The 26,232-nt window shown below is 43.6% G+C and overlaps 1 long non-coding RNA gene across 5 annotated transcripts; it reads right to left on the bottom strand.

Annotated features, from left to right (window-relative positions):
- Positions 1-1,716: 1,716 nt before the first annotated feature.
- Positions 1,717-25,700, bottom strand: LOC102445428 (uncharacterized). 5 transcript variants are annotated; one of them, XR_012903525.2, is made up of 5 exons: positions 25,275-25,700; positions 22,224-23,548; positions 14,551-14,614; positions 3,120-3,190; positions 1,717-2,903 (listed from the first exon to the last, which is right to left on the bottom strand). It is a non-coding gene; the product is annotated as an uncharacterized LOC102445428 (long non-coding RNA). The 5 variants fall into 5 exon arrangements; XR_001368379.4 differs by lacking the exon at positions 22,224-23,548 and adding an exon at positions 17,948-18,027 and having other exon boundaries at positions 25,275-25,694; XR_001368375.4 differs by lacking the exon at positions 22,224-23,548 and adding an exon at positions 17,948-18,027 and having other exon boundaries at positions 25,310-25,694.
- Between the last annotated feature and the right edge of the window lie 532 nt (positions 25,701-26,232).

The following is a 26,232-nucleotide window of genomic DNA, read 5'->3' as shown; positions in this document are numbered from 1 at the left end:
GTTCTGTTGGATTCAACAACACATTGTAATCTGGATTTCTTTGCCATGGGACAAAGGCATACACATTGGCTGCGTCTAGAGTGGCATGATTTTGCGGAAATACTTTTAACGGAAAAGTTTTTCCGTTAAGTATTCCTGCAAAAGAGTGTCTAGATTGGCACGGATGCTTTTGTGCAGAAAGTGCTTTTTCGCAAAAGCATCCGTGCCTAGTATAGACATGCTTTTGTGCAAGAAAGCTCCGATAGCCATTTTAGACATGGAGCTTTTTTGCGCAAAAAATTAAGGTGCCTTTCTACACTGGTCCTCTTGTGCAAGTATTCTTGCGCAAGAGGGCTTATCCCTGAGCGGGAGCGTCAAAGTATTTGTGCAAGAAGCACTGAATTCTTACATTAGAACATCAGTGCTCTTGCGCAAATTCAAGCAGCCAATGTACACAGCTGGCAGTCTAGACGCACCCATTACAGCAAACCCAGCATGTTCACTGATACACGTGACACATTGGGATACAAGGAATAGCTTTGTGACGAAGGGGATAATTAGCCAGGTCAGCTTGATGTGAATTTATCCAGGTAGCCATTACTATTGATGCTTGGTTTTGATGACAATGAATAAATTCATCCTTAGAGCAGTTTGAGTTGCCAATAGTATCATTTTGCTGACTTTCTGTATTAATGCATACCATGAAGTAGCTTTGAGTACAGTAATTTAGCTCACTATTTTTTCTTGTTTATACACCTGATCCTGATACCCCTGAGGATCAGGCTCTCAGGGCTTCTCTACACTATAAAGATTGGCCCTCCAGAGGTCTATCCTCTAGTGTTTAATTTAGCGGGTCTAGTATAGACCCCCCAATCCAACGCTGTTTGTTTGTGGTCTGCAACTGACTTTTCTGTCAGTCAGTGGCTCCCAACCCCAAAAAGATTCCCCACCCCTGCTGTAGACTCTGCAGCAGCATGGCTTAAGGTAAGCCAAATCCAGCTACGTATTTGCATAGCTGGATGGTGTACCTTAAGCCGACCTGCCTGGACTAGTGTATACTAGGCCTCAGAGTTCCCTACCAAATCAGAGTTGTATATTATTCAGTGAAACTAGTTACATTTTTTTTTAGATCCGTACAATTGGTAATTGGCAATGTAGGGCCTGTCGCCAACAGTCAGGTAAAACACTGATTGTCATCAGTGAGCGTTATTTCCTGCATAAGGACTGCCATTATTACAATACCAAGGACAAACTTGCAGGATTGATTTTTTTTTTTCATTTTGATGCTGTTTTTCATCTTACCTTTAGCTAGCAGCAAATAGTAATACTCAACCCTTCCAGAATTTATATAATTAATTCCTAAGAATCTATATATTTAAATCAAAGCAAACATATTCTCTGCAAGACTGTAGGTGCAAGATGGTATATGCCTGAGAAGTGAAGAAACAACTCTACTGTAGTTTTAAGTAAGAAAAAACAATGCATCTAAGTATAGAATTGTTTTTTATTCCATGACTGGGACAATGATGAGGTTGCAGACACCCCAATAAAAGAACAAAGCATTTGAATTCCAAAGAATGAGCAAGTGAATCAACTGATTGTGTATACTGTTGGATATACATGTATGTCATGTCAAGTCTTTTGTGAACACCTGTAATATTCTGAATTTGATGTCATTAGGAGGCTCTGATTATGAATGCATACACACAAAATTGCAATTGTATCTGTGAGGAACTACAGCTTACTTCACAACAGGGACATGAAACAATATCTCTCAGGCTCGGATAGCTCTCAGGCTGGCTGTTTACATGAAGCCAACTCCAAGTATCCATCCATAGTCCATCCAGGAAGAAAAAATTGTGGACCACTAAAGTGAACTGAAAAACACTGAAACTAAAAAGAAAATATCAATCTGGTAGTGTAGACATAGCCTTAGTTTTTGACCTTATGTTAGTGTAACTTACGTTGTTCGGTTAGGCTGACATAAGCACTGGTGTGCACATTGGTATATTGGTGGGACAGCTTCTCCAAGGCAGTATAGACCAGGCAGGTTGAGTTAAGGTATACCATCCAGCCACACAAAATGCATAGCAGGATTCAGCTTACCTTAAGCCAAAATGCCACAGCGTCCACACTATGGGAGGCTGACAGGAGTTCATACTCCCTCCGGCTTTCCTTACGTCTTGAGGAATGAGGAGTACCAGATGACAACGGATGCTACCCTCAGCGTTCAGTTTAGGGTTCTACATTAGACCCACTAAATCCAACACTAAAAGACTGACCTCCGGAGTGTCGATATTCTCCATAGATATGCCCCCACAGACATAAACACTGCCATTCATGGGAACTGGAGTAGCTAAGCTAATCAGAGAGCTCTCTCCCATCAACTGAACAGCAGCTATATTAGAGAGCTTACAGAAGTGCAGCTGCATCAGTAGCCTGAGCTGCTGGAAAGTGTTTAGTGTAGACACAGGCTACGAAAGGAGGATATTTTCCCTAGTTTGAATAACTGAGTCATCATGCTACGAGAAAGGGAAAAAGAAAAAGATTTTTTAAAGCAGGTTTATGGCTGAGGTCCAGTCACGGTCCGCGCCCAAACACCCCTCCCCCCCCACTGCAGGTCCAGCCACCCTGGGTTCGGATTCAGTCATTCTGTCCAGGTGCGGACCCTTAACCTCCCTCAAAGTTGTGCTCCTGTTCCCAGGGTCAGCTCCTTGCAGCACTGCTTTGAAACACAGAGGCGCATTTGCTTATCGGATACTCAACTAGTCATTAACATCCTTAATCTGTATCAGCAGCTGTTAAACTGTGGTTTGTGGGGAACTGGCATATAACTGTGTGAACGCCCACTCTTTGTTTTCATCTGCTTTTACAAGCACCCTGGTTCTTCTCTGCAGTAAGGCGCATGGACATAGCACAAGAAGCTGGAAAAGAAGGAAGAAGCTAGGTAAGTTACTTTTATTAGGCGCTACAGCTCTATAAATTGAGGATAAAACAAAAAATATGTTGAAGTCTTGGTGCCACCAACATGAAAGAACCATCCAAAATACAAGTGAATCAGACAAGTGGGTAGCATGTACAGGGTTAGGGGGGAAAAGGACCCAGACAGAGCAAAATGCATAGGGGATCAGGTGACTTACCATTATGTGTCCATGCAAGTTATGAATTCAGTTACTCTGGAGATGTTATGCAGTTCCACATGGGTTCAGTACTAAGAGAAGAAATATTTAGTCATTCTATTAAAATGCATTCCACATTATATTATCACTCAAGCTTATCTAGAGAAATTTTGGGTTCTAGTACATCATGTTTGCTGGCCTTACCATTTCACTTTATTTACACAAACATTATAGATTTGAGGGGAGCCTGTGCTCAGGGCCCCAGTACAATTGTCCTTCCTTTCCTCCCTCTGTTGTCAGCTCTGACCTACTGCATGCAGGAACTATTGTTACCATCATCTCTGGTTGTCATACAGAGTCAAAAAAACCGTCAGCTATGTCATTACAGGCAGTCCCCGACTTACGCAGATCCGACTTACGTCGGATCCGCACTTACGAATGGAGCTTTCTCGCCCCGGAGGTCGAGGTGGCGGATTGCTACCTGCGAGCTCCGGGGCGAGAAAGCCCCGTTTGTAAGCTGCTCCGGTGCCCCTGGTCTGCTGGAGACCGTCTCCAGCAGACCAGGGGCACCGGGCGGGTTCCCGCGCTTCTGAGGCTTTGCCAGAGCAAAGCCTCAGAAGCGCGGGAACCCGCCGCTGCTGCCGCTTCAGTCCCGGTGCCTGTGGTCTGCTGGGAACGGTCCCCAGCAGACCACAGGCACCGGGACTGAAGCGGCAGCAGCGGCGGGTTCCCGCGCTTCTGAGGCTTTGCCAGAGCAAAGCCTCAGAGGCGCGGCACCCCGCTGCCGCTGCGGCTCTGCTCCCCGTGTCCCTGGTCTGCTGGGGGGGGGGGCGCAGCTAGTGTGCCCCCCCCCAGCAGACCAGGCTTTTGTTTTGGACCCTGGGGCAGAGCAGCTGGGGCGCTGCCGATTGGTCCTGCAGCGCCGCTCTGGGCACTACTGGACCAACCCAGCAGCACCCCAGCTGCTCTGCCCCAGGTCCTGATTCAGCCGCTGCTGGTCAGTTTCAGCAGCGGCTGAATCAGGAAGCCTGGGGCAGAGCAGATGGGGTGCTGCTGGGTTGGTCCAGTAGCACCGAGGAGCAGCGCTACTGGAGCAACCCAGCAGCACCCCAGCTGCTCTGCCCCAGGCGTCCCCAAGTCAGCCGCTGCTGAAACTGACCAGCGCTGACTACAGGAAGCCCGAGGCAGAGTTGCTCTGCCCCGGGCTTCCTGGAATCAGCTGCTGATCAGTTTCAGCAGCAGCTGACTTGGGGATGCCTGGGGTTCTTAAGTTGATTCTGTATGTAAGTCAGAACTGGCAGTCAGTTTCAGCAGCCGCTGAATCTGGACGCCAGTTCCAACTTACATACAGATTCAACTTAAGAACAAACCTACAGTCCCTATCTTGTACGTAACCCGGGGACTGCCTGTATTAGGTTTCTGCTGTCATTCCATGAGTGGGAGTCCCCCAGTCCTTAATTAGGGAACACAAGAACAATGGGTCTCCGACAGATCTCTCTACTGCACTTTTTAAAATACTGGCTATTCATTTTTTTTTAAAATTGGTTTATATAGCTCTAGATAAAGATGCTTCCCTGCGCAATTTTACTTAATGAGAAGAGACAGTGGTTGCTGAAGTTGTGCTCATAGAGAAGGGTAAGAGTTACGAGAGGCCATTTGATCTTCGTTTGACTGTATCTTGCCATATGTTCCTCCTGCCCTTCCAGCTTTACAAAACCAGTTTTCATCCCATTTCTTGCAAATTGCTGTATGCTATAAAGTTGCTGCAAACTATCTATGCTGATGCAATTGACTCTTGAATGCATTTGCACATCAAGCTACACCCACACCACGATATCCCTCAAGGATCATCCTTGATTGCACAAGACCTGTAGTAAACCTCACACTGAATCATAGACACTTGGCTTCAGACTTTGTCTGATTCAAGGCACTGCTGTGCCGCAAATGGTAAGTCTTTGAATCCACATTAGTCCTGAGTGAACTATAGTTTTAAATTGAGTTTGAGGATTAGTATGAGCAATACTGTGTGAACAAAATGCGTTACCAAAAAAAAAAAAAAAAAAAAAACCACCCTTACCTTTCAAGAAAGAAAAGAATTGTTTGTATTAAACTTGTAACTTGTGTTAAACTAGCATCCCTTTGAAAAAAGTGTCATCTTATTTAAGGTTTGGGAAGTAAAGGAAGCATGGCTAATTGGACACCACTTGCGATAAATAATTGGTTAGATCTTAGTCCAATAATGGGGAAAATATATGGCAAAGTAAGATACATCAAAATCCCTGCCCTAAACACCCTCATCTAGCTTTTGCTAAAGTCCAATAACCTGCAATTACATCATCTGTTTTGTTATACTGCAGACAAAAAACTCTATAGAGGTTCTTTATCAGAGCTTTAGGTCTCTCCTGGACCTGAACCTGTTGTAAGTGTTTATAACTGTACTGTTGTTAGGGCACAAAATAAAGTTGTATTTGCTTATATTTGTATTCTGAATGTAACCAACATCACCTGACCTTGGACTAGTAAAGGAATGCTTGTATAGAAACATAATAATTGGTAAACCTTAATAAACTTAGTAAAGGAAAAACAGACTGAAAGGACAGAGGATTGGAGAAGATACAAGAAATGAAGAGAGAGCATAGTGGCATTAGGTGCTGGAGACTGGAATGTTGTTGCCTCAGTAACGCTATTCAGGCTGCGCAGTACTTCTGTCCTTGGAGCCCCAACATATGGCTATCCCACATCTTGATAGATGAAAGGCAACACAACAAAGTCAGTCAGTCAATGGTGCTTGACATTAGTGTGGGAGAAGAACCGAAGGCACAAGTGGCAGACCTTTCCACAATGGCTACAGTTCCACTCTCCAGATGGCAACTGGAAAACACAGCTTCCTTGGTCACCTGCATGCCACAGACTGGGTTCTCAGATGGCTCTCTGAGATGAATACACCAGTCTTGACCAAACTTTTTCAGATTGAGTGGCTGAGAGTAGGGTTCTCCCAGTTGTCAGAGGGAATGCTGAAATACTTTAGACCTTGCTTGACTTTGTCACTGTATGGGAGATTTGGCCTCCCTCTGTGTTGCAAATAGTTTGAGCTGGCCCACAGAGCACAGCCTCTGGCAGACAAACTTGAGGCACATGTTCCACATGTTCCAGCCAGTAAAACCTGCGAGTGTCCAGTGTAGTCTGCAGAGACTATAGGTTGGCTCTCTCAAGGACCTTGTTGTTAGTGATCCGTTGGTCCCAAATGACTCCAAGGATTTCTTTGGAACAGCTTCAACCTTCACTGTCTGAATCTCCGCTTCTGCTCAGAATATATAATTCAGCTTTCACAGCTGTAAAGGAGGGTATTCGGAACACAAGCCTGATAAATGGACACCTCTGAATTCAGGGTTAGCAGCTTGCTGTTCCAGACATATGATGTAAGTTTGCCAAAAATGACAGGGGCTTTGATGAGTCTCCTATCTAGTTTTCTAAGTCACCTGGTTAAAGTTGATCTAAGATAGCAGAAGTGATCCATGCTGTCCAGAGCTTCATTACGGTTGTAGGTTTTAGGTGGGATGTTGGTTCCTTGTGACATCACAATTGTTTTTTATACTGATTACCATGCCAAACTTAATATATTCATCAGAGAACTTATTCATTATGATCTGCAATTCATCAGGCGTCTTAGCGATGACTGCAACATCATTTGTGAAGAGCAGATCCCAAGTAGTGAACTGAGTAACATGCTTTTTGCATTGAAATTGTCTGATGTTTATAAAGTATTTTTAATTCAATTCGTATGCCAGACTGATAGTTTCCAAAAGCATACTTAAAAGGACAAAAAGATGCAAAAGCAAGTAGGTGCTAAGATGCAGCTTTGCCTTATACCATCATCAATGCTAACTTCAGATGATGATTAATTTTTATACCCTCATGGAATTCCTTAAACAGGAAAGAGCACTTTTTGTGGATAGTCAATTTTCAATCAGATTTTGTGTATGTCATTCCTGCTAATTGTACTGAAGACCTTTTGTAGCTCAACATAGCTTTTTTCTTGCAACAAGCACATTGTGAAGGACACATCGGTCATGGAGCATCCAGTTCTAAACCTATGCTTGCTCAGGATAAACTCTCTCAGCAAGGACTTTTCATCAAGATCTTTGCAAACACCTTGTTGACTATATTGAGCAGAGATATCCCTTGCTAGTTGTTGCAGTCTGCTCTGCTCCTTTATATATATACATATATAAAGTAATTGGCTACGTCTACACTGGCCCCATAAAACGGAATAGTCATGCAAAGCAGGTAAGTCAGAATAGGGAAATCCGCGGGGGATTTAAATATCCCCCACGGATTTAAATAAACATGTCCGCCGCTTTTTTTCCGGCTTGGGGAAAAGCCGGAAAAAAGCGTCTAGACTGGCGCGATCCTCCGGAATAAAGCCCTTTCAAGTAGGAATAAGAGATCCTCCGGAAAAGGGCTTTATTCCGGAGGATCGCGCCAGTCTAGATGCTTTTTTCCAGCTTTTTCCCAAGCCGGAAAAAAAGCGGCGGACATGTTTATTTAAATCCGCGGGGGATATTTAAATCCCCCGCAGATTTCCGTATTCTGACTTACCTGCTTTGCATGACTATTCCGTTTTATGGGGCCAGTGTAGACGTAGCCATTATGTTTGCATTTTTCAGATCCTGAGGTATGTGGCTTTCTTCTCAGCAGGTAGAAAGAAGTGCATGGATGTTGCTTTCAGCTCTCTCCCTCCTGCTTTTAGGAGTTCTGGAGGTACCTGATTGTTACTTGCTACTGTGCCAGGCGCAAATCCCTTTGACCACTTTCTTTACAACTCCAAGAGCTGGTGTTTGATTCTGCATCATTGAAAGCTGGGGAATGACAGCTAAGCAGTATCACACAATGGCATCCTTTGAGTTCTTTGTCATGCTAAGTCCATTGGTTAAGTTGTTCTTATCTGTCAGTTAGGATGGTACCATCTTGAATTTTCAGGTTTGCAGGGTTTTTTTTTTTTTTTAAACAAATTGGCTGAAATGTCTCTTTGATTCCATCACAGGTGCCATATAGGACCCCTCTTTCAAAGCAGCTATTGCCAATACTTCTGGGCACATTCTCTATCTAGCGGCTTTCTGGACTGCAGCCTTAGCCTCTTTGAACTTCAGAGTACTGGACTTAGTTGGTTGTCAAAGTAAAGCTTCAAAGTAAAGCAAGAGACAAGCTTGCTTCGTCTTTTGTATGAATATGAATGGGAGCAATAGATGTTCAGACATTGTGAACCAGTCAGGTTCTTTTTTCTTTGTTCTTTCAAAGACATACCTGACTTATGTAGCCAGTGTCTTAGTCTTGATTATCCCAACAAGTTGTCAGAATCAGAAGAATCAAATTGATCACTTTCAGAAACACACTCTAGCATATTGGAGCTCCAATGTTAGCAGCAGAAAATGCAGTTTGCTAATTCAGCAGACCTTCATGTTACTCAAAAAAGAAAGACTTCAGGCATAGTTCAGTGACAAAGGCACTTGGCCAGGTTTATTGTCTGCAGAGCACGGTCCTAGTGGCTTCATGGTTACAGGCACACTGATACATGAATGCCCAGTGGCAAAGAGCAGTTCAGTCAGCAGCAGCAGCAGTCTTTGCTGTCCCATAAGCCACACAAAAGTTTGAGATGTGAGGTACACAAACTTCTTCCACTGAGACAAACAAATAGGATAAATAATTTATGTTAGGGATGTAAAATCCCATTTAATCGATTGACTAGTTAACCTTTCACACCCCTAATGTATGTTCCACCTGACCTATTTCATGATCTTTATTTGTTACCTCCCCTTTCTCAGACAAATCATTTTACTAGATATTTACATATCTGGGGAGTGCTTCCTATTCTACTTGTTGAGGATGTGAAGTGACTTCAGGGTTTGATGTTCTGGAAAGCAGCTTCTGTAGAAGCAGCAATGTTTAAAATGACATGAGTACATTTTTAAAAGTGAATTTTAGTGACTATAAGCACTAATTTAAAAGCCCCAGTGTGACATTCTCTTGTGAATACAGTGTGAGCAGTGGCAGCACAAGATTCACTTTCTCCTAACCTAATGAACCCCATTGATTCTGAGCAGGAAGATCCACCTATACAGGCAACACATCATGGTCCCATTTGCTTATTTCTTGGAGTCTCTGTTGAAACTGCCAATCGATGCCTTTTGAAATGGTAAATTAGTAAGATGAACACTTATCCACTATGGAATGAACAAAAGACAACATTTAAAGAACTGGTCCCAATACCAACATACGTTACCTCATATGATGCATTCCTCACCCCCTGCCTCATCTGCTGGAACATATTTGATGAACTCTTTGTTTCCCTTCTATAGCTCATTGTTTATTCACTGTATTGTATTATCTAGATTCATCTTTGATTAAGCACTGGAATAAATTGCCTACGGAGGTTGTGGAATCTCCATCATTGGAAATATATGAGAGCAGGTTAGACAGCTATCTGACAGGGATGAGCTAAATTGTGCTTGGTCTTGCTGTGTGGGCAGGGGACTGGACTTGGTGACCTCTTGAGGTTTCTTCCAGTTCTAGTATTCTATGATCTTTCTCTCATTGCATCTTTGTGTGCTGCTATGTTGAACATGAAATTGGGTCTGCAGCCCTCCCTGTAGCCAACGCATCTATTGTTGATGAGAAAGTTAGTATAGCATGACTTGTGTTTCACAGATGCCAAGCAGAAATCATGTAATGCTTGGTTTTCTCTGTATCTGTGTTTCCTCTCTTATGTTTTCCCAGAGAATTAAGAGGCACAGGAGTCAGGTTGTGTTGGCTTATTCATTTCCCCTTCTTTTTAAAGATACTCTTCCTCCAAACCATTATCTGAGGGTCACCATTTGTCAGATATTTTTGGTTACACTGCTACAACTTAGTAATATAGCTTGTCTAGTATGGATGTAAAATCCCATTTAATTGGTTAACTGGTTAAATGCAGTGTTTAACCAATTAACCAATTAAAGGGGGGAGCTGGTGCCGATTAAACAATTCCATTTAGTTGGTAGGTATGTAGCAGAGAGAGCTATCTGGTTTCTGATGTACCAATTCAGGCAACTGACTACTTTTAAGCAGAGAGGTAGGGATTTTGTTCCATCCTGTTTATGTAAAACACCATGGTCATAATGTCTGACAATTGGACGTGGCAGGATCGAATAAGTCGGAGAAATGTGTTGCAAACTAAACAAACTGCTCTCAGCTCTAGTTTATCATCATCCTGGTCTCCCGAAGAATCCAAGTGGCCTTGCAAACTGAGGCTATCCAGGTGAGCTCTCCATCCAATAAGAGATGAGTCACATCCCCACTCCCAGGCTTTATGAAAAATGGCTTATGAATACAAATATATATAGTCCAAAAAACAGGCCATGTAACATATCTTTAAAGGTGCAATCTGTTGAATATGTATATCCTATTTTTGTGCATTTATAATTCTTGTATGTGAACTTAGAAGTGTGTATCTATTTTTAATTCTAAGTGTGCTAATGAGGGCCATTTGTGATACTCTAAGAACTTAATGGCTCAGTACTCAGATCAATGACTGATGAATGGTTTTATTTTTCCTGTAAGCCCAAATTGTGTGCCTTAGTAAGGCATACGACCATGCCGCTAGGTACTGGAACCTATCTTAAATATAGTACTTTTCGACATGGCTGGAAAAACTGAACAAAAGGGTTCCCGCCCTGGGGGAAAGTTCATTTAAGGAACGGAAAGCAATCAGGTTTTTGTCTTCAGCTGGCCTTTGAAACTGCCTTGCCCACCCTAAGAGGATACAAAGGAAGAAACCTGAAAACAAAGAACTGGAAAGAACTCTGACAAACCATAGGCCCAGGCCAGAGTAAAGATCAACTATGACTTGAAGCATTTTACTTGAGATAAGAACAACTGTTTAGGGTAAGAATTTGATTGAAACAAATTTCTTAGTGTATTAGAATTAGCTGCATTTTTTGTTATAACTTAGGAACTTACTTTGATCTGTCCATTTCATTTGTAATCACTTAAATCCTATTTTTATATTTAATAAAAACACTTATGTTTATTATCAAGCCCCGTGTAAATCATGGTTACCTGGGGAGAGCAACCACTGTGCATCTCTCTTTTTCATTGTTAAAGGGGGAAACATCTGTATGACCTTTCTCTGTGTAAAACTTTCTCAAGGAAAGAGATTTATTTGCGGATTTGGTCCCTTTGGGGGTTGGTTTACTGGGTGTTGTCAAAGGCCTTATAGTTGAGTCCTCCCAGAGCTGAATGAGTTCAGCATCTGTGTGGTTCTTCAGGGTGTGGTGACCCCAACTCTGTGCTTTGGCTGGGGGAGACCACAGCTTCTGTCCCAGAAGGACAGCAGTGGGCAGCTCCAGAGGGCAAGGCAGGCAGGCATCAGTGGCTTGGTCATCACGCTAGGAGACAACACCAAGGGTATTTCTGTGATCCAATCCATCACAGGATGCATCTGTGAAAATGGTCACACTGGGTTTTGGTGTGATGTATCTAGAGTAATCCACTACACAAGTGAAGGAATAACTCTGTTGTGAACTGCTACTCTGATGTTTATGAAGTCTTTGTCTGGTACCAAAGTAGATGTACCAGAGCCAGGCCTGTAGAGTGAACAGTGTTACAGAAGTACGTGACAGTTGTGGTCTGAAAATGATTTTCTTATAAAACTGTTCATGGTCTGGAATAGATTTGTAGGGAGATAGTCCCCTGTTGAAATCAAGTCCAGGGTCACTCCTAATAAACATTATAGTGGGAGTAATGTGGACTTTTTTTTGTTCATGCAGATTTCTAAAGCTGCCAGAAGATGGAGCAAGAACAAAGTTACAGACTGGACCTCCCTGACTGGAGAGACCTGTAAGAAGCCCCTCACCCAGACATAGACCTTTGTGATAACCATGGGTGTAGTTGCTAGCCTGAGTGAAAGTACTGTAAACTGGGAGGGTATGTCTAGACTACATGGCTCCATCGACGGAGCCATGTAAACTAGTTTACCCGGCAGAGGCAAAGAAGCGGGGATTTAAATAATCCCCGCTTCATAAAATAAACATGGCCGCCACGCTGTGCCAACGATCAGCTGATCCGGCACAGCGCCGTAGTCTAGACGCAGATCGGTTGGCTGGGGAAGCCTTTGCCGACTGATTCCTTATGCCTCGTGAAACATAGTAGACATAGTGTTCTTGTACTGTCAGAAGCTAACAAACTTCCTGTGGGATGCATGAATGTCCACATGAAAATAAGAGTATCACATTAAAAGAAATGATGATACATTTTCTCCTGTAGGGAAGGGATTACAGATGTCAGTGTAACCATTGAGAATTTTGATTTGTGAATAAAAACATTTAATCACTAAAGGTTGAGAATGGGTTTCTATCTTCCAAAGGTTGGAGGGAGCAATAGCAGATAGTATCAACAGGAGTAGGTGCTTCTTGATCATCTTGTCAGAAAGAACCCCTGGACGGTAAATGGGATTGTGAATAAATACAGAGAGCTGTATTTATAAGCCTTTGTACCCTCTAGTATTTGCATAGTGGTTTCAATGACCACTTGTAGTAAAATGGCTGGGAGGGCAGTCATGGCTTGTACATCTGTTTGGGTTTTTTCCCCTTCAGGGAAGAGATGTAAATGCCTAAGGGAGTGGAGGATTATTCAAGAGACTTTCAATGAGAGTAGAGACTCATCAGTCTTCTCATTAAATAAATTAGATTAATTGAAAAGTATGTCTTGTATGGTATTTGAAGCTCCCTGAGGAACTACAAGGAATGCATGTCTCATGAATATACTGTAGCTATCCCTCTACATATGGTATCAGTTGCAGCCACTGCCTTCACTTTTCTTCCTAGATTGTTCTGAGACTTTATCTACCAATGTAGTCTTGGGAAGTTATAAGTGGTGCTTGAAGTACCAATGTGTTGGGTATGTGAAGAGACACTCCACTTCTTTGGCTAGTATGAAATATCACCTTGGCCCTTTTCAGGCTGGGGGCACAGGAGGCCAGAATGGGTAAAATTACCCTTGCTCAGCAGTTCCCAACCCCCAGTCTGTGGACCGGTGGCGGGCCACAAACCCGTCTGCTGGGCCATGCGCATTACCAGGCCACGCCCCCAGATTTTATTTAGTCCCACCCACTGGGGTTCCCAGGGAATTCCCTTCCCGCCCATTTCCCAGAACAGAAGAAGGGTGAGTGGGGTGGTTGGCAGACAGGTGTGCCATGGCTTGAGCCGGGACCATGGTGAGGCTGTCCCTACTGGGGCAGCCTGACCATGGCCCTGCTTCCAGCTACAGCGGCCCCTACATGGCCCAGCTGGTGGGGCCACATGGAGAGCAGCTATCCCAGCCAGCAGGGCCAAGTGCTCCATGCAGAGTGGGTGCCCCAGCTGGCAGGGCCAAGTGTCCCACAACTGGCAGGGCCAAGTGCCCCATGATGGGTGGTTGCCCTGTGACCGGTCTCCTCCCTCCCCTCCTTCCATCAATTAGTTGATAAGCAGGGGAGTGGCAGCAGGGTTAGCCCCCAGCTCTGGGAACTAACCCACCGTGGCTCTGCCCTTTAAATACATTTAAAAGGCTGAAGTGCAGTGGGGGACCCAGCACAAGCTGAGCCAGCTGATTCCTGGCTCGGTCCGTGTCCCACTGCTGATCACCAGCCTTACATGTAAAAAGGCTGGAGCACAGCAGGGGGACCCGGCACAAACTGGGAATCAGATGTCCCGGTTTGTGCCAGGTCCTCCTTCTTGCACTTCTGCTTTCTAAGTGTATTAAGAGCCGACAGGCTCTTAATACATTTAAAAAGCAGAGGTGCAGCGTTTGGGACTGGGCCCGAGCTGGGAATCAGCTGATTCTTGGCTTATACCCTGTCTGTGCTACCCCCTATTTCCCCTGCCTCCTGCAGAGACAGTGCTATGGGGCTTTTAAGATGGTCCCCCGCAGCACTGGCTCCTGATAGAGGCAGCAAGGAGTAGCGGGGGAGAGGAGGCGCGGGAAGCCATTGGTCAACTAGTCACTAACATCCCTACTGTTAATTACTGCCTCTTTAATTCTGGTGCATTCGAGGGGAAAGGATTGGACATGGGAATACTCTTTAACAAGTATTGGCAACTATTTTATTGGGTTTTTTAAATGTGTGTGCGCTGCAGTTTTTCAAATTCTTGTTAACCATCATGTCACCCCGCCTTTGATTTGCCTGATATGTTAAAATTAGCACAATGAATACGCAAATATTTCGGTGCTGGTCCACCAACAGTTTTTGAATGAGTTTGCCATGGTATAAAGAAGGCTGGGAACCACTGCCCTAGCTGGTTCAGTGATGGCCTGACTTATCAGAAGGGCCACCCTACTGTCAAAATCAGGACAGCCCCTCAAACTGGTGGTATGTTCTATAATTAGATTTTACCAACCCAATAAAGAATGTAAACTCTTGCATCACCAACAATCTTACCATGGTGTGACAATCCACGTAGGCTCTCCAGTCTCTCTCACCACCCAAGCTGGACTGAGGTCACCTATACCAAAGATCACAAAATATTAAGATTACTTTCAGTCCTAAAGGACAATTTGTACTTTAGATCTCACATAATAAACCCTTAGTTAGTCTATTACGGGATTGGTTACAGGTGTTGTTTTTTAATTCAGAAAAAGAAATAAGAGTTATTCATATGTTAAAACAAGCAAGCATACAAATATAAGTGATTTAAGTGATAAGTGTATAAGCATACAAATATATATGATTACTAACAACAAGAGACACGTAGTAATCTGTCAGTTCAAGGGAGGGGAGGTCTAGGGGTTATCCTTGGGAATATCTCTGCCTTAGTTTAGTCTCTCTGGCCCTGTATGAGTTCAAACACCAAAATGAACCAGAGCCAATGAGAGCTGCGAGGCTCAGTGGCCGCAGAGCCGGTAAATAAACACACCGGCGCAGCCAGTTGGCAGCTTTCTCAAAGTGGTTTCGTGGACACTGGTTTAGAGAACAGCTGATCAAAGGAGGATATGACAGTACATATATCCCTGGTTCTTGTGCTACGATGTGCTACATTACTGCTCATGATTTTATAGACTGCTATATATCCTCCTTTGATCGACTGTTCTCTAAACTGAACATTCCCAGCCTTTTTTCCTCTCTCTTCATATGGAAATTATGGTCCTTAGGTTTATGGAATATTTGCCTATGCTGAATATGGGACACCTGGTAAAATTTGCATTTGAGCAAATTCAAGGTCCGTCAGAACTATGCAGATATTCAAACGTTCAAATTAACATCAACTGAGCCCCCGCTAAAAAGAAATATTGCGTAGCTGGAATCTTTTTATTTACCTTCTTTAAGGTTTGCATAGGGAGAAGCGACGCACACACAAACTGCCATTCACCTCTCTCACATAGGGACAGGAATGACTGACCTTCTCTACTCAGTGCTCTCCACCCTCCAGGCCTGCCTAGGCTCCAGTGATGGACCCGCCTCTCCTGGTACCTCCTGGCATGGCTTCTGGAGGCAACATGGGCTACATCTACATTGCATCCCTCTTGCGCAAAAGCCTATGCAAATGAAGCATGGATTAGCATATTGTTGTGCTTCATTTGCATAATTAATTAGGGGCCGTTTTTGCACAAGAGGCTTTTGCACAAAAAGGAGCCATCTACAAGGCTCCATTTTTGCAAAAAAACTCCTCTTGCGCAAGAGCAGTTCTTCCTTAAAAAAATGAGCCCCCAATTAATTATGCAAATGAAGCACAACAATATGCTAATCCATGCTTCATTTGCATAGGCTTTTGCGCAAGACGGATGCAATGTAGATGTAGCCATGGGAGGCATTCAAGGTCACAGCCCCCTACTCCCAGATTTCTGTCAGTATTCACACCAAAGCATGGTCCATGTGTTGGAGAGGTCACCTCTTTCCTCCTGACCCTTAGCTCTCCTATGGCTGGAAGTAGCTTGGTCCATCCTGCCTGCACAATGTTGAAAACCAGCTAACACAGCCAAGCTGTTGCTGGCTACTGACATAACCCACCACCTCCTGTGTCCTGGATAAAGCACAGGCAGGAAGGTATTAAGCCCTAAGGACACATTGTGCTCCAGGGCTCAAAGAATCTGTCTGCAGGGGCTTCAGCGAACCTGACCAGAGAGATGGCTCAGCAGGGAAAAATGCTTACGAGACAGAGAAGCCCAACATGCCCTGGAGGCAGGACCTGGGGTAGGGCCAATGTGCAAAAAGGGTACTATGCCCTTGCCCAGAAGGCAGAAATAGCTTCCTCCTCACCACTGCAGAGCTTTGTTTAGGAGCAGAGAAGCTTTTCCAGGACAGCACAGTATGGGGCTTTGGCACATGCAGGGCTTGGCTCCTCCTGGCCTGCATCGAGGTACAGGGCCTTGAGCTTCCATCGGGTGTCAGCCCAGCCATAGGCAGTGGGAGAAGGAAGGAGTCTGCCAGCCAGAGTGTTGGAAAGCTGAATGATTCAACCAGAGGCTGATTCTCCACACAGTGCCAGGAGTGGGACGCACCCCACCAGGGGAGAGATGGAGCAGTGGAGTGGGGGTGGGAAGTGTGAAGGAGCAGAGCACGTAAAAGAGAGTAAGAGGAGAAGCATATAAAGGGCCAGTGGGTGGGCAGCACAGGTGACATGTAACTGATCACTGCCTGCCTGCACTCAACAGCCACCAGAGCAAACAGCCAGTGCTGACTGGAAATGGAGCAGAGGGCTGGTGAAGTGCGTGCTGGCCAAGAGCTGGCAAGCAGCAGGAACTGCACTCACAGACCAGCAAGGGGACCAGTTTGCTCCACCCGACCACCGACCTTGCACTCCCACCCTCATCAACCACCACTGGACCCCCACTGACCGCTGGTGGATGGGCAGCTTGCGAGCAAGAATCCAACCAGCAGTAGGACCCACCAATGCCAATGAGGGGGGAGAAACAGGAACAATGGCCCATTAAAACAAAACAAAAAAGTAGGGGTGCTTGCAAGAGAGCTTAAATACAGGACTGGCCCATTAAAAATGGGACATCTGGTCACCCTAATCCTCAACGACTCCAAGCTCTCTTTCTTGAGCTCATTTAGACCCCATCATTTTGTATGTATAACTGGGATTGTGTTTTCCAATGTGCACTTTGCACTTATCAGCAGTGAATTTAATCTGCTATTTTGTTACCCAGCCACCAGTTTTTTGAAGATCACTTTGTTATTCTTCACAGTCTCTTTTGTTTTTAACTATATTGAGTAATATTGGAAATTGCCTCCTCACATCCAGATCACCCCCTTTTCCAAGTTGATTTAAGAATATGTTGAACAGCACTAGCCCCAGTATAAAACCTTGGAGAAACCTGCTATGTACCTCTCTCCCCTGTGAAAACTGACCATTTAACTCCTCCTTTTTGTGTCCTTTTTTAACCATTTACTGTTCCCTGAGAGAACCTTCCCTCTTCTCCCATGACTGCCTGCTTTGCTTAAGAGCCATTGCTGTGGTACCTCATTAAAGACGCTCTGAAAGTCTAAGTACACTAGAACAATTAGATCATCTTTGTCCGCATACTTGTTGATCCCCTCAAAAATCTAATTGATTTGTAAAGGGAAATCATGCCCCACCAAACGCATCCAGAATATGTGTCTGATAATTCTGTTCCTTACTACAGTTTCAGCTAATTTACCTATAGTTAAATTTACTTGATTATAATTGCCCACATTACCTTCGTAAACTTTTTCAAAAATTGGTGTTCAAATTAGCTATTCTCCATTCCTGTTAGAGGCTGAGAAGTAATAGCTTACTATGATGGAGTGTCCATCCCACACAAGGCCTGAAAGGGTTAAGGTGGCTAAATGAGTCAATTAACTGCTTAAACTGCACCTGAAGGAGGAGCCAGGGAGTAATGAGAACCAATTAGAGATGGTGCTTAACTGGGCAGGAATTGAAGAGGGTTACAGTCTCTGTAAAGATAAGAGAAAGCAGGAATTAATTAGCCCTGGGATACAACAGTAAGTAACAGGACTATACAGATCTTGACTGCTTGTTCCCAAGTTGGAGCCCAGTGCAGAAGGCATGGTTCCTCTACCTGCCACTGGGGAAGTGTCATCATTAAGGGGCAGTGAAAGAGAAGATTACCAGGAACAGTCTTAAGAGACTTTGATACACACAAACCATGGTGACCTGGCTGGAAAGCAAATCCATGAAGTGAGAGCAGCTGATTCCTGAGACAGAAAGACTGAGAGCAATGGATTGAACCTGCAGGAAGGGGCATCACCCGGACAGAGTGAATTTACTGGTGTGGCCAGGAAGAGGCCTTCCAGGAACAAGTAGAACACCCTGTGACAATTACATACCACAGTTAGTAGTTTTGCAATTTCAAATTTGGGATTTTTTCAGAACTCAACAATATATGCATGGAGCAGATTAAGCACCTTGGTCCCACCAAGTAATGGATATTATGCCTTTTTAACAATTGGTCATCAATCCTTACTATATCTAAGGGTGTGTCTAGACTACAGAGTTTTGTTGACAAAAGTGGACTTTTGTCGACAAAACTATATCTGCGTCTACACTACCGCTGAGTTCTGTCGACATAATGTCAACAGAACTCAGCAGTTTTGTCGACGCTGGTAAACCTCATTTTACGAGGCATAATGCCTTCTGTCGACAGAAGGCGTTATTGAATGTAAACTGTCCTTGCATCTACACTGCCATGTCAACAAAGCAGCTTGCTTTGTCGACAGAACCGAATGTAGTGTAGACGCTCTTTGTCGACAGAAGCTTTGTCGACAGTATCTGTCGATAAAACTTCTGTCGACAAAACTCTGTAGTCTAGACGTACCCTAAATTATGGCAACAAGCCTGTGATATTGCTCCACTGAAGCCAGGAAAGGATGCCTCTGAACCAAAGAGCTTAAAGACAAAATTAGTATTATGCCACCTTTATAAACTTTATGAATGCCTTTTTCTTAATCATCTCTTACCTCATATAGTACAGGATCTAATACTGGAACAATCCAAATTTAGTCCTACAGTGACCAAATATAAAATATCATCTAGCGTAAAGAAGATGGATTTGAGAGAGGGATGATAGAAGACGCTATGTTTGTAGACTTACCAGTGGCACACAATACAGTCATCTGCCACAACCTACTTGCCAGAGTTTAAAATACGATAAGGGCCCTACCAAATTCACAGCTAAGACAGACATGTCATGGTCAGACCGTGAAATCTAGCCTCCTCCATGAAATCTGGTCTTATATATACTTTTACCTTATTCTATACAGATTTTAAAGAAAGCGGCAAGGAGTCCTGTGGCACCTTATGACTAACTGAAGTGTTGGAGCATAAGCTTTCATGGGCAAAGACCCACTTTGTCAGATGCATGAGAAGTGGGTCTTTGCCCATGAAAGCTTATGTTCCAACACTTCGGTTAGTTATAAGGTGCCACCGGACTCCTTGCCGCTTTTGCAGATTCAGACTAACATGGCTACCCCTCTGAGATTTTAAAGAGGAGACCAGCATTTCTTAAACAAGGCTATTGTATGGGAGTCACATTATTGACATCTTTACTTCGGTGCTGCCTTCAGAGCTGGGTGGCTAGCGAGCAGCAGATGCTGACTGACTGCCCAGCTCTGATGTCAGAGCCATAGCTAGCAGCAGCACAGAAATAAGGGTAGCAGTACCATATCATGCCATCCTTATTTCTATACTGCCTCTGGCAATGCCGCTGCCTTGAGATCTGAACTCGCAGTCACAGAGCTTCTTGCATCCTGGCAAAGTTCCTAGAAGTGCATCTGACCTGGCCCTGGCAGAGACCCCTGCCCATCCCTTCCAGCCTAGCCAGGACCAGCACCTGGAGCTTGTTGTAGGGTAGAAACTCTCAGCCAGAGTGCCCCCAGTGCTGCGCCTTCCCAGCTCCAGGCCTAACACCCCAGCACTTGGGAAATAAAGGGGCCTTGGACTGCCTGTGTGTGAACACAACCCCGCCCCTGGACTACAATGCCCACCCATAAGGCCAATGCTGCTCTCCACACAATTGAGGATCCTCCCATATCATGTAACCCTCACTTGGGCAGAGGGTGCCTGGCCACCACCAGCTACAGCACAGAAGTTAGGGCGGCAATTCTGTAATTCCTTACAATAGCCTTGCAGCCCTTTCTGCCCCACAATTCCCTTTTTGGGTTGAGCCCCCTCTGCCTCATGGTTATGACACCATGAAATTCAGAATTAAGTACCTGAAACCATGACATTTACAATTTAAAAAAAACTGTGACTGTGAAATTGACCAAAACTGACCTAAATTTCATAGGGTCCTAGATAGGATGCCCAACCACCATCTAGTGCAGCTCAACTGATCTCTTCTGGAGAACAAATGTGCAAGAAACAGAGCCACTGGAGACAACAACAAAATGGCCTCCCACAGGGCAACGTGTTACCACCAACCTTCAACATATATACCAATGACCAGCCCATAGAAATAATATGAAGAGCTTCATATATCCCTATGATCTATGGATTGCAAAACAGAAGTAGGACTTTGCCATTGTTGAGAACAGACTGTCGTGTGCATTGAACAACCTCTCAGCTTATTACAATAAGAACCAGCTTTGTATCAACACCTTCAAGACAGAGGTGACAGCTTTTTACTTATGCCATTGAGAAGCCAAGCAGAAACTGAACACAGCCAAGATGAAATTCCACTGGCTAATCAAATGAACCCCATCCATGCCTAACTTTCCTTCAAATCACATGCAGAGAAGATGGAAGGGAAAGTTAATGTCTGCAGCAACATCCTCCGGAAGTTGGTTACCTCAAAATGGGGAGCTCATCCAGCTACTTTGCAAACCATTGGTATAACAGCAGAGTATACATGTCTAGTGTAGGAACAATCTGTCTATGGCTAAGAAACTAGACCTTGTTCTACACTACAGTTGCTGTTTAATAACAGGCATTCTAAAACCAGCACCAAAAAGATAGCCTATACCCACTAGCACTGAACCACTTGATATCAGGAGAAAGATAGCAAGCCAAAGGGAAGCATCATGGCAGGACCAAAGGTATCCATTTTAAGGTCATATAGAAGAATAACCAAACACCTTAAATCACATAAGAGTGTTATAACTAGTGATGTGTCTTTGGATACAACAGTTTGTAAGGCACAATTGAAGTTACAGAATAAAAGATTACATGCATTTGGATACACTGAAATAGATCTGAAACCCCAGGAGGCCGTCCCCAGAGGGACCAATAAAAACTGTTCAACATGGCGATACCTGAACTGCCTGCGTATGCTAACTGGTAGGTCGAAAAATGACATGATCAAACGGGGCTACTCGAATGACAGGAGTACACATGAGTGCAGTAATTTGCAGGTCATGGAGCATCTGCTCACTTGCTGACTCCTTGGGGAGAACTACATAAAAGAAGGACCTTGTTACAGTGATACAAAGACCATAGTTCTGGAAAAAATTCCAATTTGTGACAAGGACACAAGACGACGACTGCGATGGGCTTTTCTGATATTCTTCTTCCTTGAGGATGTTAAATTTAATTACGTTTTAACTTGTCACTGAGCAATTCAGCTGTAGTCTCCTATTGGATCAAATCCTGTGCCTCATTTAGAACTAATGAATTGACTCTCTCCTCGTGGGTTTCAGGACTAGTTGCTCCAAGGAGCAGTCATTCATGGTGTCTAGAAATTTTATTTCTGCATCCCTTCATGAGGTGACATGTACCCGGTCTTAATTTAAGATTCCTACTATATTTGACTGTTTTCTTTTGCATACAGCGCCTTATACCCACCAGCACAACCTACTCTTGTCATTCCTGTTTATTTTGTATCCTGGTATTATTGTGTCCTCTTGATTATCATTGTTCTGTCAGGGGACCTATAATAGGCAGTCAGGCCTAGTGCTCAGAACAGGAGACAGGCATAGCAGTTTGAATCCAAATACCAGAGCCAATAGGTTGAGAGAGTTGGAATCAGAGCCAGATTACAAGGAACTCGGGAAAATAGTCGCAGAGTTGGTTCCAAGGCAGAAGCAAGGCTAGGACAGGACTAGAATAAGACTGTGTGCAAAATAGGCTCTGGACTGCAGCTGTGGATGAGTAAAGCAGGAGCAAGGCTTACCAAGAGACAAGCATAAAAACTGACCTGCTGGCTTCCTCAGACAAATCCGGCATGACAGTCCATCAGCCAGCCAACCATTAGGATATCAGGAGTACTGAGCAGGTGCAGCTGTCGGGCTTGACTCCTGACATGTTCCATGTACCTTCATGTGGTATAATTGAATGGGACTCTTATTTGACTGTTTCTCTTCAGTCCCTACCTGTACTTTATCAACTTCTATCCTTCCTCTTTAGTAAGATACACAGCACCCCCTTTAATAAATCTTCCCCAAGATATGCCTCTATCCAAGCGATCTAAAACCCAGCAGCAGAACAAAATGTAAGTCCTGAGTAACATCCCAAGTGAGCTAATTATATCTTTCTTTAAAAGACATAATAGTCCCTACACTAAATAAGTTGGCACTAAATACATCTTTTCATTTATATTCCTCCTTATAACACTTCTTCCAAGAAGTCTTCCAACAAAAAGCCAGTCAGGAAATAAAGTCATCACAGTATTGTGTGAGTGGACTTCCAATAGGTCATCTGCTGCGCAAGGTGTCCAAACTTCCAATAGGTCATCTGCTGCGCAAGGTGTCCAAACTTCCAATAGGTCATCTGCTGCGCAAGGTGTCCAAACTGTACAGTCTGTCCACTTTAATATATAAACTCCTTGGGTGTGGGAGTTATCTTTTCCTCTCTGTCAGCCTGGTGCAGAGCATAGCAATGATTAACAGAGAATACATTTTAACTATTCTTCTTCTGGTAAGGCCCATAAAGAGAAGAAATTAAAATAATGAGAAAAATAAAAATACTGTAATAGGAGAATTTCAAGATGTGCCCATATCAAATCTACATATCATATATTATTTTAGCTATTTTCTTTCCTACTGCTCTTTGCCACTGTCCCCATTGCTTGCTGCTCCCAACCTTTGTCAGACGTCCAAAATTAGGTTATAAACTCCTTGGGGGAGGGGTGTGTTCTGTTTGTTCTTTTGGGGACATTCTGAATGTTATTGAGTTAATCAGGAACTGAAAACCAGAAGCACTAATTTCCAGATTGAAGAAATGACCGACAGTTATTCCAATTAGCAATTCATATAAAGGGCAGTGGTTGATATGTCATACAAGCACTTGCCTTCTCTTTGATACTCTGAAGTTCTTGTGACATTTTTTAACTTTTTTATTCCATTTCTAAAGTCGTCTTCTATAGTTTAACTCAAATGTAGAAACAACATATGCATCCAGATTTCTATTAGCAAAGGTAGGTAGAATGAGTGTTTAGAATCTTGTCTCTTCTTTATTGTACACCCAACAATTCCTTTCCCAGGTAAACTGACACCTTTCCGCCAACACAATAACTCCTCTTTCCTGTTTAAGAAAAATTGATTTCCTTGTTAACCTTACATTGCCTATTAGACTCGTGCCTGTATAATTTAGGGATTGTAATACAACTGATTTTTTTAATGTGTTACAAATTCTGATATAAATGTGAGAATGCTCTCAGTCCCAAGAGAGCTCAGTGTCTCCCAGCCCAGAACTACAACATTTATAAGAGAAAGTGAATGTATTATGAAATATTTCTCTTTCTAGTTTTATCTTGAGAATCCAATCTTTCCTGGGCAACTAACAGATTGAACAAATGAACACATTATGTTTTCTCTTGAAATCATGAGATGTGTGTGAAATGCATATAAAAAGAAAAGAAACTGACAAAAATGAGACTATACCATCCAAATCCTGTGAGGTGCTGCGTATTGTCACCTCCCACTAAAGTCACTTACAGTTAGGGGTGCTCAATACCTTGCAGGGTCAGACTCTTAAGATGCATGAAAATCATACTTAAAATTCCACTGCTGACAAATGTATTACACTGAGCAATGTCCTTCTTCCTTTGCATAAAGCAGACATGGGTCCAGACCCAATGACAGGTTGGAAAATGAGAAGTTAATAGCTGGATCTGACCTTTGCAGTTTGGGTGGATAACTAAATAAAATAAGGTGTAATATTTGCACATGTTTTCACTCTCTTTTCCTCTCAGGGGAAATGCCTCAGTCAGAAATGGAGTCCCAGAATTGCTTCAATAGCTTCATGTTCTCTAACACAGTTTCTCCCTTCATCTATTTTCCCCACTAAAATCCCAATTTCTCCTCTGCACATTAAAAATAGTTTCTGTAACTCTTATCTATAGAACAAGCAGCCTATCAGTTATAAGCATTAGATCCAATAATCTGATTGATTTCTTGCAGTTTGTGTTTTCATTTTGACTCAAACTCTACAAAAAGACGGATATATGTACAGTGACACACATGAAACCAGTGCCAGAAAGTCACATGGGTGAGCAGTATCAAAGAAATGTCCAAGGATACGCACCAAGAACATGTGAGTGCATTGGGAAGTGCTTGAGGGGCAATGCACTGATGGGCAGTAATGCAGGAATGAAGAGTGAACTCGTTCGAATTATGCCCACTGAATATCAAACAAATCCCAAAAGCTCCTGAGGCTGCTGTCTATAACCAGCTACACATTCTCTATCACCTTAGTGTCTTTGGGTGACAGGGCCACTGTTCAGACCAAATCGGATATTCACAAATATCTCAAATCCCCAGAACTACACCCAGAGCAAGCTTCACATTCTCTGTTACCCTGAAACACTGAGGCCAGCCGAAGGCCCATATTTTCCTATGAACAGAGGCTTACTATTCTAGGCCTTTTGTTGAATATGAATCTCATTTTTGCTAACATCAGCCCAATTTTATGGAGCTGACATCTGAATGGCACCTGTTGACAAGGACACACTGCACACAGGTAAAACACATCCATTATTGCTACAAAGATGTTTATTAGCAGAGTAAAAGTTACAAAGTGGTTTTGGACTCTCCCCTCCTCCCTGCCTGCTCCCGCACCCCGTCCCCTTCCGCAGGCAGGCATTACAGAGAACGGGCTAGAGAGCAAGAACAAGTCAATCACTTCACTTTCGCAACAGATACAGCAGAAAGGCAAACGGCTCCACTGACACAGAAAAGCAGGTGAGCGCCTGCGCTAAATGAATCCTCTTGGCAAACGTGCCAAAAGGCAAAGCAAAAACACAACTAACCTGAGTGCATGTAAAGCAAGCTAGGGATACTGTACCGGGTCTGCTGCCGAGGTTCTGCCTAGGAGAGAGAGAAAATAAAATAACACAGCCCACAGCAAGGGAGATGCGCACTCAACGGAGACTGGAGCAAGCGCCTGACAGCCAGACAGCATTTTGTCAGCAAGGCAGCGGCCGGCCGGAAGGTGACTTTTACAGCAACACAGGGGAGAGAGAAAGATCTAAAGGCTCCTTTCCCTTGTTCAGCATTTCCCTTGTGCAACTGGATCCTTTTCTTCTTCACGTCTAACTGGCGCGAATGCGCCCAAATCTGCGCTGCTTACTGCATGGAGATGGGGGCGAGGAGGCTTTGGGCCGAGAGAAAGACCCCCATTATCTCCCTACCATCGGCCATTACAGGAAGAAGCCAAGGAGAGTTTTACGACAGCTCCCAGCATTCTTATTGCCTACAACTCCCATAGTGCACACGCTCAGCTCCTCTGTTAACCCCTTTGTTACGCCCAGACAAGTTTGTGCCACCAAAGCTACAGTCCATTTCATATACTTCCCCCCACACTACTAAAATGTATAAACAACAGCTAACATATGGTACAGTAACAACAGGCATTATGTTAGCTTTCTCCACTCCAACACACACATATAACAGGACTCCTTGATCATTTCTATGGAAAAAGATATTTTAAAATGCTCCAAAACAACAACAGATCTGCAAAAGCAGATATCAAATGTTTATAAATTGTACTTTCAACTTCAATCTTTTTTTATAACTTGCTAATTTTCTTGCAGATTTCTACATTTTTGCAGTACAAAGCTGCTGGTCGCAATTATAATTATTTATTTTGCTTTTTTAACTTAGAAAAAAGCAGGTGACAGTCCTATTTAAATGTATTTTTTCTACATTTCAGAAGACAAATTCTAATAGACACATTAACTAAAAAATATCCTTACAACCTAAAAAGGC

Source organism: Pelodiscus sinensis, chromosome 5, assembly GCF_052426305.1.
Source record: "Pelodiscus sinensis isolate ZL-2025 chromosome 5, ASM5242630v1, whole genome shotgun sequence".
NCBI classification, from domain to species: Eukaryota; Metazoa; Chordata; order Testudines; family Trionychidae; genus Pelodiscus; species Pelodiscus sinensis.
This window is presented reverse-complemented; position numbering and strand designations above follow the sequence as displayed.